Source organism: Panulirus ornatus, chromosome 8, assembly GCF_036320965.1.
Source record: "Panulirus ornatus isolate Po-2019 chromosome 8, ASM3632096v1, whole genome shotgun sequence".
Taxonomy (NCBI): domain Eukaryota; kingdom Metazoa; phylum Arthropoda; class Malacostraca; order Decapoda; family Palinuridae; genus Panulirus; species Panulirus ornatus.
In genome coordinates, this window is record NC_092231.1 from 17912956 (window position 1) to 17929023 (window position 16068).

Genomic DNA, 16068 nt, shown 5'->3' on the forward strand with positions numbered 1-16068 from the left:
GACACTACAAAAAAGTTTCTCTGGGAACAGGTCTCTCCAACCAACCTCATTCTCTTCCTACACGACCTTTCTTCAGCTTTTATATGCAGACTTATCACAACAGCCTAACACTATGCAAGCAGCAATAAACACGCAACACAACACAACAGTGGCTCACCCAGAACAGAATGTCTGCATCTCCAAAAACGTTTTCAGTCACCCTTTTAACCCAAGAGAGACACAAGACCAATCTGCACCCTTCCGTCACCTTGACTGGCCCTTCGCTGCTGGATCGTCTAGAGCTAAAGTCCGCTGGATCTTCTGGAACCACGGTCTTCTGCATCCTCTGGAACCACAGTCTGCTGGGTCCTCTGGAGCCACAGTCTGCTGGATCTTCCGAATTCACCATCTGTTGCGTCTTGTGGAACCACAGTCTGCTGGAACTTCTGGAGTCAGAGTCTGCTTGGGTCTTCTGGAGCCACAGTCTGCTGGATCTTCAGGAGCCAAAAATATGCTGGTTCTTCTGGAGTGTTTGGAAACTTAGTCTGTTGGATCTTGTAGAATCACCGTTCGCCAGGTCTTCCGAATCCATAGTCTGTTGGATCTTCCGAAGCCATGGTCTTCTGGATCTTATGGAGCCACGGTCTGCTGGTTCTTCTAAAGCCACAGTCTGGTGGGTATTCTGCAGTCACAGTCTCCTGGGTCTTTTGGAACCATCGCCTGTTGGGTCTTCGAGATCTATACTCTGTTGGGTCTTCTAAAACCACGGTCTGCTAGGTCCCCTGGAGCCACAGCCTGCTGAGTCTTCTGAGGCCAGTCTGCTACGTATTCTGGGATATCAGTCTGCTGGGATTTCTAAAGTTACAGTCTGCTAGGTCTTTTGGAGCCACAGTCTACAGGTTCCTCTGGCAACAACATCTGCTAGGAACTCTGAAATCACCTTCTTCTGGGAACTGCAATCAAAGTCTGCTGGGTAATCTGGAACCACAGCTTACAAGTGCCTGCTTAGCTTGCAGGTACCTCTGGGGCCAGACTCCATCACCACCACGCCATGTCACACACGGAACAAGCAAAGCCCCATCCCACCTCTATCCAGACCATAGCTGACGGGTCTGCAAGATGGGGGCTTCCCGCCTAGTTGCACTTGGGATGACCCGAGGCGGCAGATGGTGTATATTGGATCAGCTGCCTGTTGACTGGGGCGTGAATCTCCCAAGTTATAGAGGAATTTCTGCCTTGTATTTCTCGGCCCCGCTATGGATCGCTTTGAGCTCACATCACGCCTGGAAATGGTTGACATACAGACATTCCCATATGATGTTGAAACACAGACAGACAGACAGACAGACAAATAGACAGAGAGCTACAGCCCACTAAGCGTGTCGGTGTCACACTGGATTATAAACTAAGCTGGGATGAAACGTGGGCTCTACCATCACTTCCAGTTGTTGTCTCTACATTTTTGGTTAGTTCAAGATAACTTGGCCTCGCTGCCCTGGAACTGAATAAAATCTGCACCACCAGTCAAAAGGAGCTCAACACACTGGTTTTTCTGACTCTCTCCGTCTGTCACTTGGACTCATCCCTACATTTGTGATGAAGCCACTGCACCACTCTCGTCACCGTCACCCTTGCCGTTTGAGATCATTCATCCCCAGATTGCTGTTTAGCACCACATCCGCAGCGAGCCCGTTAGACCACTGGAGAAATAGCCCAATCCCAACCACTGTAAACATCATCAGTTTTTGGTAGACTGTATGTAACCTCCACCTTCGTATGCTTATATAGACTGTTCATCACCCTTTCCTACACGCTTTATACTTCCTTGTTTATTATTCTATAAGCTTTCCGTGTACCTTTACAACTTTTGGATGAAGTTAATTCAATGTTGATACTACTACATGAGTAAGTGTGCGACTCCTTCACCGGATGAGAGACTGCTTTAGTGGAAGGGAGCAAAGGACACAGTTCAGAGAAGCATTCTCGAAATGGGATGAGGTCAGGAGTGGAGTGCCACAGGCTCAGTCTTTGGACCACCGATATTCTTGATCTACGTAAATGACCTGCCTGAAGGTTTAAACTCGTATCCAAACATGTTTGTTGACGATTCCAAGGCCAAGGCGAAAGTGAATATCAACGAAGATTGCATCAGTTTGTTAGGGGACCTAGACAAACTCCAAAGTTGATCAGTTAAATGGCTGATGATATTTAACTCGTGTAAATACGAAGTAATGAAAACAGAATTCAGTAAAAGAAGACCCCAGTACAATGAATTATCTCCCAGGAAACAATCTACAGGAGTCTCTGTGTGAAAAAGACTTGGGAGTCGATTTGAGCCAAACCTGTAACATCTAACCTATCTTAGACACTTCACATTACAGAAATAGCTAAGATTATCTCCAAGAAACTGAAAGCCCTATTCAAATGGCGTCAATTCTTCTCTTCTGAAGAGCTGCTCCGTTTGTACGAAGGACTGATCCGTCCTTGAACTGAGTACTGCTCTCACACCTGGGAAGGTTGTAACTCTACGTGGTTACTAGGAAGAGTTTAGTCAAAACAATTCGAATCATTACCTCTGCCAATTTAATCTCACAACGATCCACTTGCCTTACGCTGCATGTCCGCTCTCTTTCTCTCTTCTATAGATGTTACTTTGTTTTTTGCTCCAGAGAGCTGGTTACTTGCGTATCCACACCATTAACTAGGCCACATATTACCCAGTAAGCTACTGCGTCACATAATTATTGTGTGGGTGTAGGCAACTCAAGGGTGGGCTGTTTTGATATCTGTTTCTTTCCCTACACCTTGAAGCTTAGGAACTCTCTCCTCCCCAATGCCTTACCAGTGAATTAAGACCCAACCCTTTTTGAAAAGCAGATTTTCTATTTCCCAAAAAATTCTACAAGATAATCGTCCTCTCTCCCCCTTTCATTAACCTTCTTCACATTTCAATTAAGGAAAGCCTCGAGACTAGACTTTTGTCTGTGACTGGAGCCCCCAAAAGTAGAAAAATAAGCACAGAAATTTATGAAGGAGATGACTGATGGTAAAGTTAAAGAGATGGGGACCCACGAGTTTGAAATTCCGTCCTCGTTCTGTTCAAATATAAAAAAATAGAACTTATTACACGCACATACATGCATACATACGCGTTAACACATATATACACAAATACACATACATGTACACGCACAGAAAAACAAAATAGAGTCAGTTAATATTTTCCTTCCTTTATGTTATGATGTCATGCCTACCACCATCCCGCAACTGGGAGTTACTACATAGAACTACAACCAAGACGATCATTAGCTGTCATAGTTTCCCCCTCCTTAACTCACCTCGTTGTAACACATGATCATTTTCTTCGTATCTTCGTTACATGTTCAACGTATAACTTTTCATTCACTATCTCGTTCTCACTTCTATTATCGCTTGGTTTTAATCTACGTAAATGAAGGGAAAAATATCAGATCATTTTTTTTCAACAGTTTTATGGGTAATTCATCTGGTAATGCATTAGCTAATGTGTTCTCCGGGTCTGCAGTAGGCTGTCAGATGTAAGATAGATGGATCAAAATGGGGGAAAAAAAGGGGAGTGATGTATATTACATCAAACATTTCGAAATTTGTTGCGAGAATACCAAAAATTTGGAAAGGAACCTACACCTGCATGGTTTAGTGGTTAACGTTCCTGAAAGTGACGCATTCACGGGCCGCCGTGGGTCGAGCTCATGGGTTCGAATCCTGGTTGCGGCAGTCAGTCCACAGTCAATCCAGTGTTCATCCATCCGTAGGGGTTGGTTGATAATTGGATACTTTGCTCAGGCACGGTATATATGTATATATATATATATATATATATATATATATATATATATATATATATATATATATATATATATATATATATTAGATATCTGGGAGTGGATCTGGCAGCGGATGGAACCATGGAAGCGGAAGTGGATCATAGGGTGGGTGAGGGAGCGAAAATCCTGGGAGCCTTGAAGAATGTGTGGAAGTCGAGAACATTGTCTCGGAAAGCAAAAATGGGTATGTTTGAAGGAATAGTGGTTCCAACAATGTTGTATGGTTGCGAGGCGTGGGCTATGGATAGAGTTGTGCGCAGGAGGATGGATGTGCTGGAAATGAGATGTTTGAGGACAATGTGTGGTGTGAGGTGGTTTGATCGAGTAAGTAACGTAAGGGTAAGAGAGATGTGTGGAAATAAAAAGAGCGTGGTTGAGAGAGCAGAAGAGGGTGTTTTGAAATGGTTTGGGCACATGGAGAGAATGAGTGAGGAAAGATTGACCAAGAGGATATATGTGTCGGAGGTGGAGGGAACGAGGAGAAGTGGGAGACCAAATTGGAGGTGGAAAGATGGAGTGAAAAAGATTTTGTGTGATCGGGGCCTGAACATGCAGGAGGGTGAAAGGAGGGCAAGGAATAGAGTGAATTGGATCGATGTGGTATACCGGGGTTGACGTGCTGTCAGTGGATTGAATCAGGGCATGTGAAGCGTCTGGGGTAACCATGGAAAGCTGTGTAGGTATGTATATTTGCGTGTGTGGACGTATGTATATACATGTGTATGGGGGTGGGTTGGGCCATTTCTTTCGTCTGTTTCCTTGCGCTACCTCGCAAACGCGGGAGACAGCGACAAAGCAAGAAAAAAAAAAAATATATATATATATATATATATATATATAGATAGATAGATAGATAAATAGAGAGAGAGAGAGAGAGAGAGAGAGAGAGAGAGAGAGAGAGAGAGAGAGAGAGAGAGAGAGAGAGAGAGAGAGAGCGTTAATGACATGGCTTTGACTGGAGCCTCTGTTTGCCGTGCCGTCTCGGCTAACATGAAATAAAACAAAATGAGTTGTGTCGTAATGTGTCAGAAGTTAGCGATGGAAAGGTTAGCGTCTCCTAACAATGTGATTCAAAATGTTTTATTCGGACTCTCGCGAAAGTTATCAGGATGAAGACGAAGTTTTCCTGGGAACGAAACCTTGACCGGAACCTTCCCTTTGATGTCTGCTTCTGTGAAATCTTTCCCCGCGCTTGCCGCATCTCTGTTTTTCCTCTCTCTCTCTCTCTCTCTCTCTCTCTCTCTCTCTCTCTCTCTCTCTCTCTCTCTCTCTCTCTCTCCACTTTCCCCTGTCGTACTCACATTCATGATCCTCCTTTCTCTTTCCTCAAGGCATCTGGAGAGGCTCCAAAAACTCGAGATCACGGAAGTTGGGGACTACCTTACAAGGATCCAGTATCCAGTACAGCATCTTACAACGCATGTAACATTTGGTTCTCTAACACACACACACACACACACACACACACACACACATACACACACACACACACACCAGTATTTCACATCCAGCCTTACAGTCTCCTAGCCTCCATGCACCTGACTAAACCTTTTTAATTGCGCTATCCATTCTCTTCGTCCCTCAGCCACTGACACCATCAACTCATCCTCTGTGTAAGACGGCAGAGAAGTGCGACTTTCTTGGCTTCAGAATTTTCTCCTTTCTTGCCATTATGACTGGTAGTGGATCCCATTTTCTTACTTCCTTTTGCTCTTCTTAAGCTTCTTATCAGTGATATGGTTAGGTTTCAAATGTTTCGTATCCTACATTTCCTGTTACTTAAGTACATCTTCTGTTATATAAGTACATTTCTGTTGGTTAAGTACATCTGTTACTCAATTTTATCTGTTACTAAAATACATCATCTGTTGCTGAAGTACTTCATCTGTTACTCAAGTACAGTTTCCAAATTCTAGGTCATTATTTCCATAAATCTACACATTAAGTTCGACAATCACAACCGGTAAGACGAAGACGGGTTGATAAGGAGATATTTTCTCTATCCTTTCTATCTGAGAGAACAGTGTAAGAGGGAGTTGCCGTACCCAAACAGATGGAACTTCGCGGACGCAAAAAAACTCGAAGTCAAATCCTGCGAACTACACGACCACGTCAATACTGGCCAGCCTCACCACACACGTCTCAGGACGAGAGGAGAAAATTCCCCGAGCGGCCTCACAAGTTAGCCTATGCAAATATTTCATTTGGAAACTTGGGAAAGACCCGTGGACAACAGGTCAAAAAGTCCGGATGAATTCTGGATATTCTTGAGCTTATTCTCTTCTCAGCTATTCTCTGCTCTCGCGTCCTCCCCAGCTCCCAACAACGACAGCCTCTCCATCACTCCCCGGAGACCCATACAGTAGTCCTCAGCGTACTCCCCAGGAACCCATGCAGTACCCTCCCGGCGTCCTCACACAACATCCTCCCAACCACTCCCCGGGGCCGTGCGCTTCCGTCTCCTGCCTTGTTAGTCGGGATTTTCTCTCTCCCGTTCCTCCCTCAACAGGCGACTGTCAACCCAAGATGCATTCACGGACAACCATCATTTCAACAGGATTACTTCCTCCATTATCTTAAATAATTTTCCTATAATGATAACATCAGTTCTTCCGTCCTTATCTGATTTTCCATCTCTTTAGCTCACTCATTACATATAAGAGCTCAAAAAACAACAAAAATGATTATCTGAATTTCCACCTTATTTCTGATATCTGACTCAGCCTCGACCTCAAAAGTTTGCTAATTTTGTTGCCATCCTCATATGAACTTAGCCTCACACAGTTTCAACTTCCACCTAATTGTTTTCTGTCTCCCTGCTCGAAATTTTTCTGTTGTATCTTTTACGAATGTTTCAAACGTGTTGACTTTGTGACATGCATCAAATGATGATGTCCCAAAGCTCATACAAACAATATGATTTAAAGGGAAAACTTGAAAAGAAGAAATGTGATACCAGTGAGAGAACGGGGAAAATGGGTCACTCATTTACTTAATTCGTATTTATGAAAGAACGTCAAAGCCTAGGGGATGAAGACTACAGATCCGAGGCTGAACCCAATCGTACAAGGCTGACTCTAGTGATGACGAGACTCATAACCCAGAGGCCGGTCAGGGAATCAATCGCTCTGCTCTTTAAAAATGTTACAAATGAAGAGCTTTTATTGGGAAACTTGGCAACTGCTAAAGACAAGTCAGACAGCATGGGTGATGCCCGAGTTTCTCGAATGCCTTTGATTTGTTCTTTGTGGCGTCGTAACTCACAGTCTCTATCTCTCTCTCTCTCTCTCTCTCTCTCTCTCTCTCTCTCTCTCTCTCTCTCTCTCTCTCTCTCTCTCTCTCTCTCTCTCTCTCCTCCACCCTCCCTCTTTATGTGTTCCTCCCTCACTTCTTCCTAATTCTGCCATCTTACTTATCTTCACCTTTTACGTTTTCATAGATGGTCAAGATAACTTATTTTCTGTTGTCGGTGACGTCAGTTGTTCGATGACGTACACCTGCTCCCAGGAAACAGTCCTCAGCCACGGATATGCTGTTTCTATCAAGGAAGGAGAACACTACAGGGGAATACTTAGGAGAAGGAACACTACAGAGGAATATCTAGGAGGAGGAACACCACAGAGAAATATATTGGAGGAGGAACACCACAGAAGAACATCTAGGAGGAACATCACAGAGGAGGAACACCACACAGGAATATCAACGAGGAACACCACAAAGGAATCTGTTCTTCTGTCTATTCATGCCCAACGTATCCAGACTCTCGGTACAAATCAGTCTCATTTACATACGAACAAAGAGATTCTACATTTGAGTGGATGGACACATCCATGTTATAGAATTACGACTTCTGTTTACCAGTCTTTTGTGAGAAAGACAGAAAAATAGTGATCAGAAAGTTAAAGCTTGTAATTCCTATACCGTCATGTGTACTTGGATATATGATACCATCCAGAATATGTAGAGATTCTTTCACTACTGTTCGAAGTACAACTAAAGGTTCCACAGGAACTATTATCATAAACACAAAGCCTATTGACTTTTACTCGAAATTTTTCGTTTTCTTTAGAAAAACTCAGTTTTAGTACTGATGACGTCAACTTTTCTAATCACGTCGTTCAGGCTTACCAGCAGATTCGGGCTCTTTGGTCCCTCAATATGCCCGCTCATGCGGAGGGTTACCACACCCTACCACACTACCATCAAGCCCTTCTACCCTGGCCACTATGACCCTCTCTCCCTGGCCACTACACCCTCCCTCACCACCACCACTCCTCCCCAACATAGCCACCACACCCTGAAAAACGGATGGCATTGTCCAGTGGTATGATAAACTCACCCGGCCATTGTTCCTCCCATACGGCTGCCACAGCTTTCCCCTATAATAAGATATTAATTCCGAAAAGAAAAATCACCCCATCTGCCACTAGTATCCATCACGCCAGGGATGTGGCTGAAGTATTGGCAACTGCGCACGGGGGTTAGTCATCGTGCGCCTGGCAACTTCCTCGCCTTGTCTTCAAACCGTTGACGGACAAGCAGCAGCCCCTTAAACTGTAGTAAAGATCCATCAGATGGAAAATGAGAACTGAAAATACTATAGAAATAATAGACATTAATTCTTACGTCCATACGAGATACTCATACAACGGTCATCTTTACTTATAAATGAGACTGATACATATTTCGGTGCATCTCGTCAGTCCAAGTTTCTCCAATCACAAGTCTGATCACGGATCGTGCGACCTTCTTGTTTATAGACTGTAAGGTGACACCTTACCCCACTGCCTGTCTGGGGCTGGACATCGGGCTTGGTGTCCGGGGAGACACACCCTGTCCTACCTCCCACACACTGCATCCTCCTCAACCTTACACGCTAGTCTCCCTGATGATTCCCGTCACTTCTCTGTGCCCCCCCTCCCCCCCACCCACACACACACACACACACACACACACACGCACACGAGTCCTCTACATCCTCCCCGTCGCATTACATACAGGGCTTTCACGCTCCAACGAGAGGGTGGGAAACGGGAAAATTTCCGAGGCCTTTGCGAGAGAGAGAGAGAGAGAGAGAGAGAGAGAGAGAGAGAGAGAGAGAGAGAGAGAGAGAGAGAGAGAGAGAGAGAGAGAGAAGATATCAATAAAGTGGAAAAAAAAAGAAAATAGGGAGTTAAATTTTTTTTCATAGGGATCATCATTTTTTGCAGTCTTCCCACCATAATAGCTCCAAGCCCCCTGTCCAGGGCGTCCCTTGGGGACCACAATATCCCAATCTTTTCCCCGAGCCAGCGTCAGCTCTTGGCGGCCTTGCGTATCAGTCCCCAACATCTTCGATGTAGATCACTAAGATCCCACACTTCAGTATCCCACAACCTCCGTCGTCCTCCCCTGGCCATACATATACACCAGTCTCCCACACCCTCTGTGTGTGTGTGGGTCCTTCAGGATGTGAATGCTAGACTTCCACATCCTCCCTCTTACTTCTCGGGGCCCCTGACAGCTTCCTCCCCGCCAGGCCACTCCCCGCAGCTCCACACACCAATCTCCAGCAGTCTCCTCGCCTACACTCAGGGGCCGTGCGCTTCCGTCTCCTGCCTTGTTAGTCGGGATTTTGTCTCTCCCGTTCCTCCCTCACCAGGCGACTGTCGATTCAAGATGCATTCACTGACGGCCATCATTTCAGCAGGACCACATCCTTCTTATGTTCGGACATCACCGATCTTTACTGACGACACCAATAATGCCGTGCTATTTCATATTTCTCTCTCTTTTAGATATAGTCGATGTTTTGTAAGAAAGAACCTCAAGAGAATTTCCTCTAAATTTTCTCATAATCAGCTTGGCCTTGTCCGCGAAAGTTTCCCCAGATTTCTTGCCATTCTCATTTCATCTCTGCTTCACGCCTTCACTGTTTTACTAAAGTCTTTTCTACTTCTTTAGTGTCGAAATTTATCTTTTTTTTTTTATAAATACCTCAGAAGTGTGGACTTGTGGCTCACGCTAGATTTCTCAACTGTACATGTTTTCATATCACTAAACTCAAGATATTCCGCAGTCACACTACTGAGTGGAAAACTTCTGAATAAAAATATAAAATCTTTCTGGTAGAAAAGATGGCGACTTAATGACTTCTGCTAAGGAAACCAACTTCTCAGTATGGAGAGTTGATATCAGAGTTCCAAGGCAGAAGCAGATCTCACTAGTCTGCTAGTGATGGTGAGAGACTCATTTTCCAGAGGTACTAGGCTGCTGGTGTTGGTGAGACTCTTATATTCCATAGGGACTAGGCTGCTGGTGATGGTGAGACTCATATTCCAGAGGTAATAGCTGCTAGTGTTGGTGAGACCCTTATATTCCAGAGGGACTAGGCTGCTAGTGATGGTGAGACTCTCATATTCCAGAGGCTGGTCAGGAAATCGCTCTGCTCTTTAAAGTGTAACAAATGCAGATCTTTTATTGGGAAACTTGGGAACTACTGAAGACAAGTCAGACAGTCTGGGTGATGCCAAAGTTTCTTGAACGCCTTTAATTTGTTGTGTGAGGCGTCGTTGCTCACCGTCTTCACTTCTCTCTGTTTCTCTCTCTTTCCATTCTCTTCTCCTTCCCGCACTCCTCCCTTACACGTCCCTCCCTCAATTCATCATCATTCTGTTGTCTTGCCTCTTTTCACCATACTGGAAGCTCCCTTAAGGTCTCTCCGATGATGAAGATAATAACAATGTATCTTCTGTGGTCGATGATGTCGCCTGGGCAGTGACGAACAACTGCTCCCAAGTAAACAAACAGCCCAGGATTTATTTTCCAGTCAGGTAGGAGGAGCAACACAGACGAACCTCGCTTATAGTATTTTTTTTTTTTTCTGTCCATCCAGCTTACGGATCGAAAGTCCTCTCAGTGCAGATTCTTACTATTTATGAGTAGTGTAGAGTATGAATTCTGCAGGATGAACACATGCCGTATGAAATTCCGTGCTCTGTTCACCAGTGTTTTGATTTGAAAATACACATGCAAGGAGGGAAAAGACTGACTGCACAGTAACTGAGGTGTGTGTTAAGGAGAAAAATGTCTGAAAATAACGACTGGAAAATGAGATCTCACATTTACTCGCCAAAAAAAAGCAGAATATTCATCGGAAAATTCGGCTTTTGATACTTATCCACACTCCAGCGTGTTTGAGTATATAGTGTCCAACAGGATATATAGAGAGCATTTCATATACTTCCGTCCGTTGTAAGTCTTCATATAAACATAGTCCATAGACTTTATTTTATTGTCTTTTATATGAAACTAAATTTCAGGATTTGAAAAGGTGGAATTTTATCATAAGATTAAGACGTCTGAAGTATAAGAAAAATAAGAACTGGAAACACCACCGAAATAATAGTCATTAATCGTGCATTCATACGAGATATCCAGCCAATAGCGATCATCACTTGCGCTGTAAATAAGACAACCTCGAGAAGCATCTTGTCAGCCACAGTTTTCCCCAAGCACTCCGGTCGAGGAGCTTGTATCCATGTGGTGTAAAAACATGAATATGACAGCATCTCCCTCACCCTACAAAAACGCCGAGTGTTGGACACTGGCTCTGGTGTCCGTGGAGACAGACAGCCTTCCAGTTCATCCTGAAGGATTCCAAACATCAACGTCCTACATCCTACTGGTCCTTCCACTTGGACTCCCGTCATTCACCACCACATACAAGTGTAGTACAACCTCCCTGCAGCGCCTCATGCCGGTTCTACATACCCCAACATGGTCGTTGTAGGTCCCCATGAAACCTACTCATGAAATTCCCGCATCTTGCCCGTTGTTTTCCTGACCCCAGGCGCCCGGTTCCCTCGTCCTCCCTAACCCCAGTAGCCCGTGTTGTCATTGGCGATCACTGGGGGGCATCCATACACCCTCACTCACCAGCATCCTCCCCAGCACTCCCCGGCCCCCCAACACACCCCAGCATGACTCCCTGGGCCTCCCCCACACCAGACTCCACCATCCTGCCTGCCATGTTCAAGGCTCCCCACATTACTCATTCGTAAAAGTCCCGTCACCTCCCGTCCTTGCCTTTGTTAGCCAGGGAGCTGGTGTCTCCCAGCCAGGCTTCTCTCATCTCTCAGGCACACATTTTCTCCCCCCAGAACATTGTTTTATCACCCCTTTATCTTCTCACAACGCCTCTCATGTTCTCTCCTCACCAAGATTTAGCTTCACCCTTATCTTGGGGAGACAAAGTTCCCGAAATTTTTGGGCTTCCGTTGATCCTTTTCTTTTTGCACGTTACTGACCAACCTCACCTTTAAAATCTTTATATATATCTTATCATCCTCATGTCAAGATCACACTTTTATCGAGTGTCTCATACGCCCTCTGCTCTTCACCATACCGCTGGAGATTATAGTCATCACAGAGTGACAGAATATATATACAATACATTAGTTCACTCATTAATGCGTGACATATCGTTTCTTACATTTTACGATGTGTAGCACCAATGGAAGCCCTTACTAACCAAGAATAATACGTTAAAACTACCCTACAGTCAAATGAATAGCAATGAAAACATAATAATCCATTTTCATTAAGTATATCTAAGGACGAAGGCACTGAGGCCAAGGTACTGAAGCACCAGTACACTGCCCTTTATAGTCATTGGTAACATTGTGATGCTCCTGTTTCGAGGACAAGTGTGAGAATCGCTACCGTCCTATGAAAAGCTTAACAAATGTAGATACTGTCAGCGAGGCTTGGGGAGAAAAATGTTGATGCTAGGTTTAGACAAACAGTCCGGTGAGTACTTTGATTTTTGAGATATTTTTGTTTGTTATTGGTTAAACTTGACTTTCGTAAGAGGATGTTTTCTGAGCAACGCAAAGTGGCAGAGGTTGTTCCTGTGGACAAGCAGGCAATTTGAACGAAGTCAGAGCAACCTTACTCTTTGCAATTACTAAATTTTCGAATAAACCGTCTGCACACGACTAGCCCTCTGCAGATGACTATTCCTCTAACGAGAACTAGTCCTCCGCAGAGGACCAGCCCTCTGCAGGCGACCTACCCTCTGCATACGACTAGCCCTTCTGCAGACGACAATCCCCTTGTACACGACGAGCCTTCTGTAGACATACAGCCCTGTACAGACGATCGGTCCCCCTACAGACAACGATCCTTTACAGAAAACAAACAAAATTCACGAGAAAGAAAGAGATCTCAATAAGAATCAAACTGACGGCTTCTGGGAGGGGGAAAAAAAAAAGAAATCAGTACGTATTAAACAAAACACCACATGCGGTTGGTATGTGTCCAGGTTCTCCAAGGCTCCTGACACAATGGACACCATTCCTGTTGATGAAATGGAAATTGTAAACACATCTGGGGTTCTCCCTGGGGCGGTTAGCCGTCAGCTTAACTGGCAGGAAAGCGTTTTCCACTACGGCGTGTCAGACCTGGGAAACGGCGTTCCACCAGTGTCAGTTTGGGAGTTCATGGTAACTCGTTGGTATCACGCTGTCAGAGCGAACCAAAAAATGACGCTCGTAAATGTCCTTAACAAGAAGGGTTCGAACCCTCGCGACTTGTGTGACAGACAGGACTGCTCTACACTCAGCCACTAGTACCCACGCTAAAGGAAAGGCTTATATGTATATATATATATATATATATATATATATATATATATATATATATATATATATATATATATATATATATATCATTAATGGAGTGGCCTTCATTAGAGCCCCAGTATCCAAACTCCATGAAAGGCGCATCTTCAATAAAATCAAACAAAATCTCTCACTCACACCGACACAGCATAGTTTTAGGCTCAATCACTCCCTTACCACACTACCCACACACCTCACACAACATATTAGATACGGCTTCAGCTAAACATAACCCATCCCCTCACAGCTGTAGTAGCAATAGATATCAACAAAGCACCGGACACCTTTCCTCAAAACATCCTCAGACAAAAGACATTTGGCATCGCCCTCTACAAGAACGACAAAATATGCTTAGCCAACGTCATAGCTGGCCACAATGCATAGGTTGTAGAGCAGGAATGTGCCACTCTCACTCAATGAAATCTTGATATAATCGTTACTTTTCTCATCAAGTTCTACACCATAACGCTTGAAGAAAACCGAATCGACCAACCCTTACGTTATTTAGACACTACCCAGCCGGACTACCGGTCATGTAAGGCGAGGTAACGACACGAGGTGACGTATCGAATTATCTAACTACAATAACCTCTACAAGTTCGGTGTAAAAAGCAGCTGCCTCACATGGGACAGGAGGCCTTCTGCAGTATATCTTACGCTTAGGTTATTATATACAGAAACCTGAGACACTTTCAAACAATCGCAAAAGAATGTTCGAATTATATAGTCAGTTGAAATAAGATGGCCTCAAAATGTGTGGAATATGTCTTATAATTACCAGACTCGTACCCAACACCAGCCGCTCAGAACGTAATCAAGTGACGTATGATCGCACAATAAGTTAAAAAGTATTTACTTCACTTACCTTCCGTCGTTGGGCGGCGGGCGAGGGTAGCTGGAGCCCAGACAGCCGTCAGTCACCAGTGACGAGGCTCTCGGGGAAATTAGCCAATATCGCAAATTTTCTAAGTATGTTCACTATATTCTGATATTCTGATAATGACTATAATTTCTGAAGGCTGTGTTGCATTCACCACCACTATAAATTGCGATATATTTAACTATATTATCCACCTGTTGCTATAATAACTAGATGATGTATAATCCCTCATGCTGGTCATCACTCACTATATACGCCTAATATACTCACTACAGTGGTCATTAGTTGCCATAAACTTGGCTATATTTTTTCCATATGGTTCAATAATCACTACAGTAACAATAAGCTACACTATTTCCATCACCGTCTTCACTCGTCGTAATATATATAACTATTTCCAACATATGCCTCACCATCCAACATCTGTGGCCATATTTTCACGCAGGTGCACACCACTTGCACACGTAACTAAACCACCATCATACTGTTCCACCGATTGCTCTACGTGATACTATTTCCAACATAGTTCATCAGGCACTATTTCTTTCTCTTATTCACCACTCAGTACACGCTGTATCATCTGTGTCATAATGGTTACCATTTTCTACGTATCATGAGAATCATATTCGGTCTTCATCATGCATAATGAGGTACACAGGTAATGTATCACACACCAGCAACACTGTACCGTCGCGTCCCGTTAACGTCTTCCCTTGGGTGAGGTGTGGAGGCAAGTGGTGTGGTTGACGCCGTTGTGGAGGAAGTAGAGCTGGTCCTGGTAACAAGGAGACTGAGTGACGACTGTCTGGTCATTGTATTGGTCGTTTTCATGAGACATTGTTAACACGGACGGCTACTGCCAGATGTCTCAATCTTTGCTATGATTAATAAAGAAAATATATTTACTAAATACCAATTAGTAGTCTTTATTTTTCTTTTGATCTATACTGCTGAACAAGGCTTATATCTGTGCTACTAAGACCATATCATCTGGATGTTGCTTGACACATACAAATGTTTGGGATCGTACAGACTTAGTTAAGGCAAGCGAGTGGGTTGGGAGGACAATGTTTTCCTGCATATTGATATGATCATTGTTATTCACAAGACTTTATTTACCGTGTGAAAGATTACTGTTTGGAGGTAAATATTAAGCTGAACATGACAGAGGAACGTACACTTATAAAAGACACACACACTCTCACACACTCACACTTAGGAATACTGTATACGAACGTGGATAGAGTGGTAGTAGATGGAAAAGAACTGGAGTCTTGGGACCGGATTAGGGAAGACCAACCTGTTACTGGAACATTAGAGACAAACTTACTACAGAGATAAGATCTGACCTTATGTGTCCAGATGGACTGGCAGAAAATAAGGATACCAGGCCTGTCTATCGCGTTGCTTCAGGTAATGTTGTGTCCAGCACCAACCACTGATCATGACACACGGGATCCTCCACACCAGCATTGCCCGTCTGTCACACGCTATGTGCAAAGCCTCACAATAATGTCATCAAAATGACCGTCAAATATGGTTGTTCCGTAGTTCTTATGGTAGTTAACTGTCTTCAATGCCGTGTAACAAGTTGATCTCGGCTGCTTTTATGATATTTTGAAGCACATCAACTTCGTTAGGTTACAAGTTAACTTTTCTCATCAGCCATCAGTTATTCTCA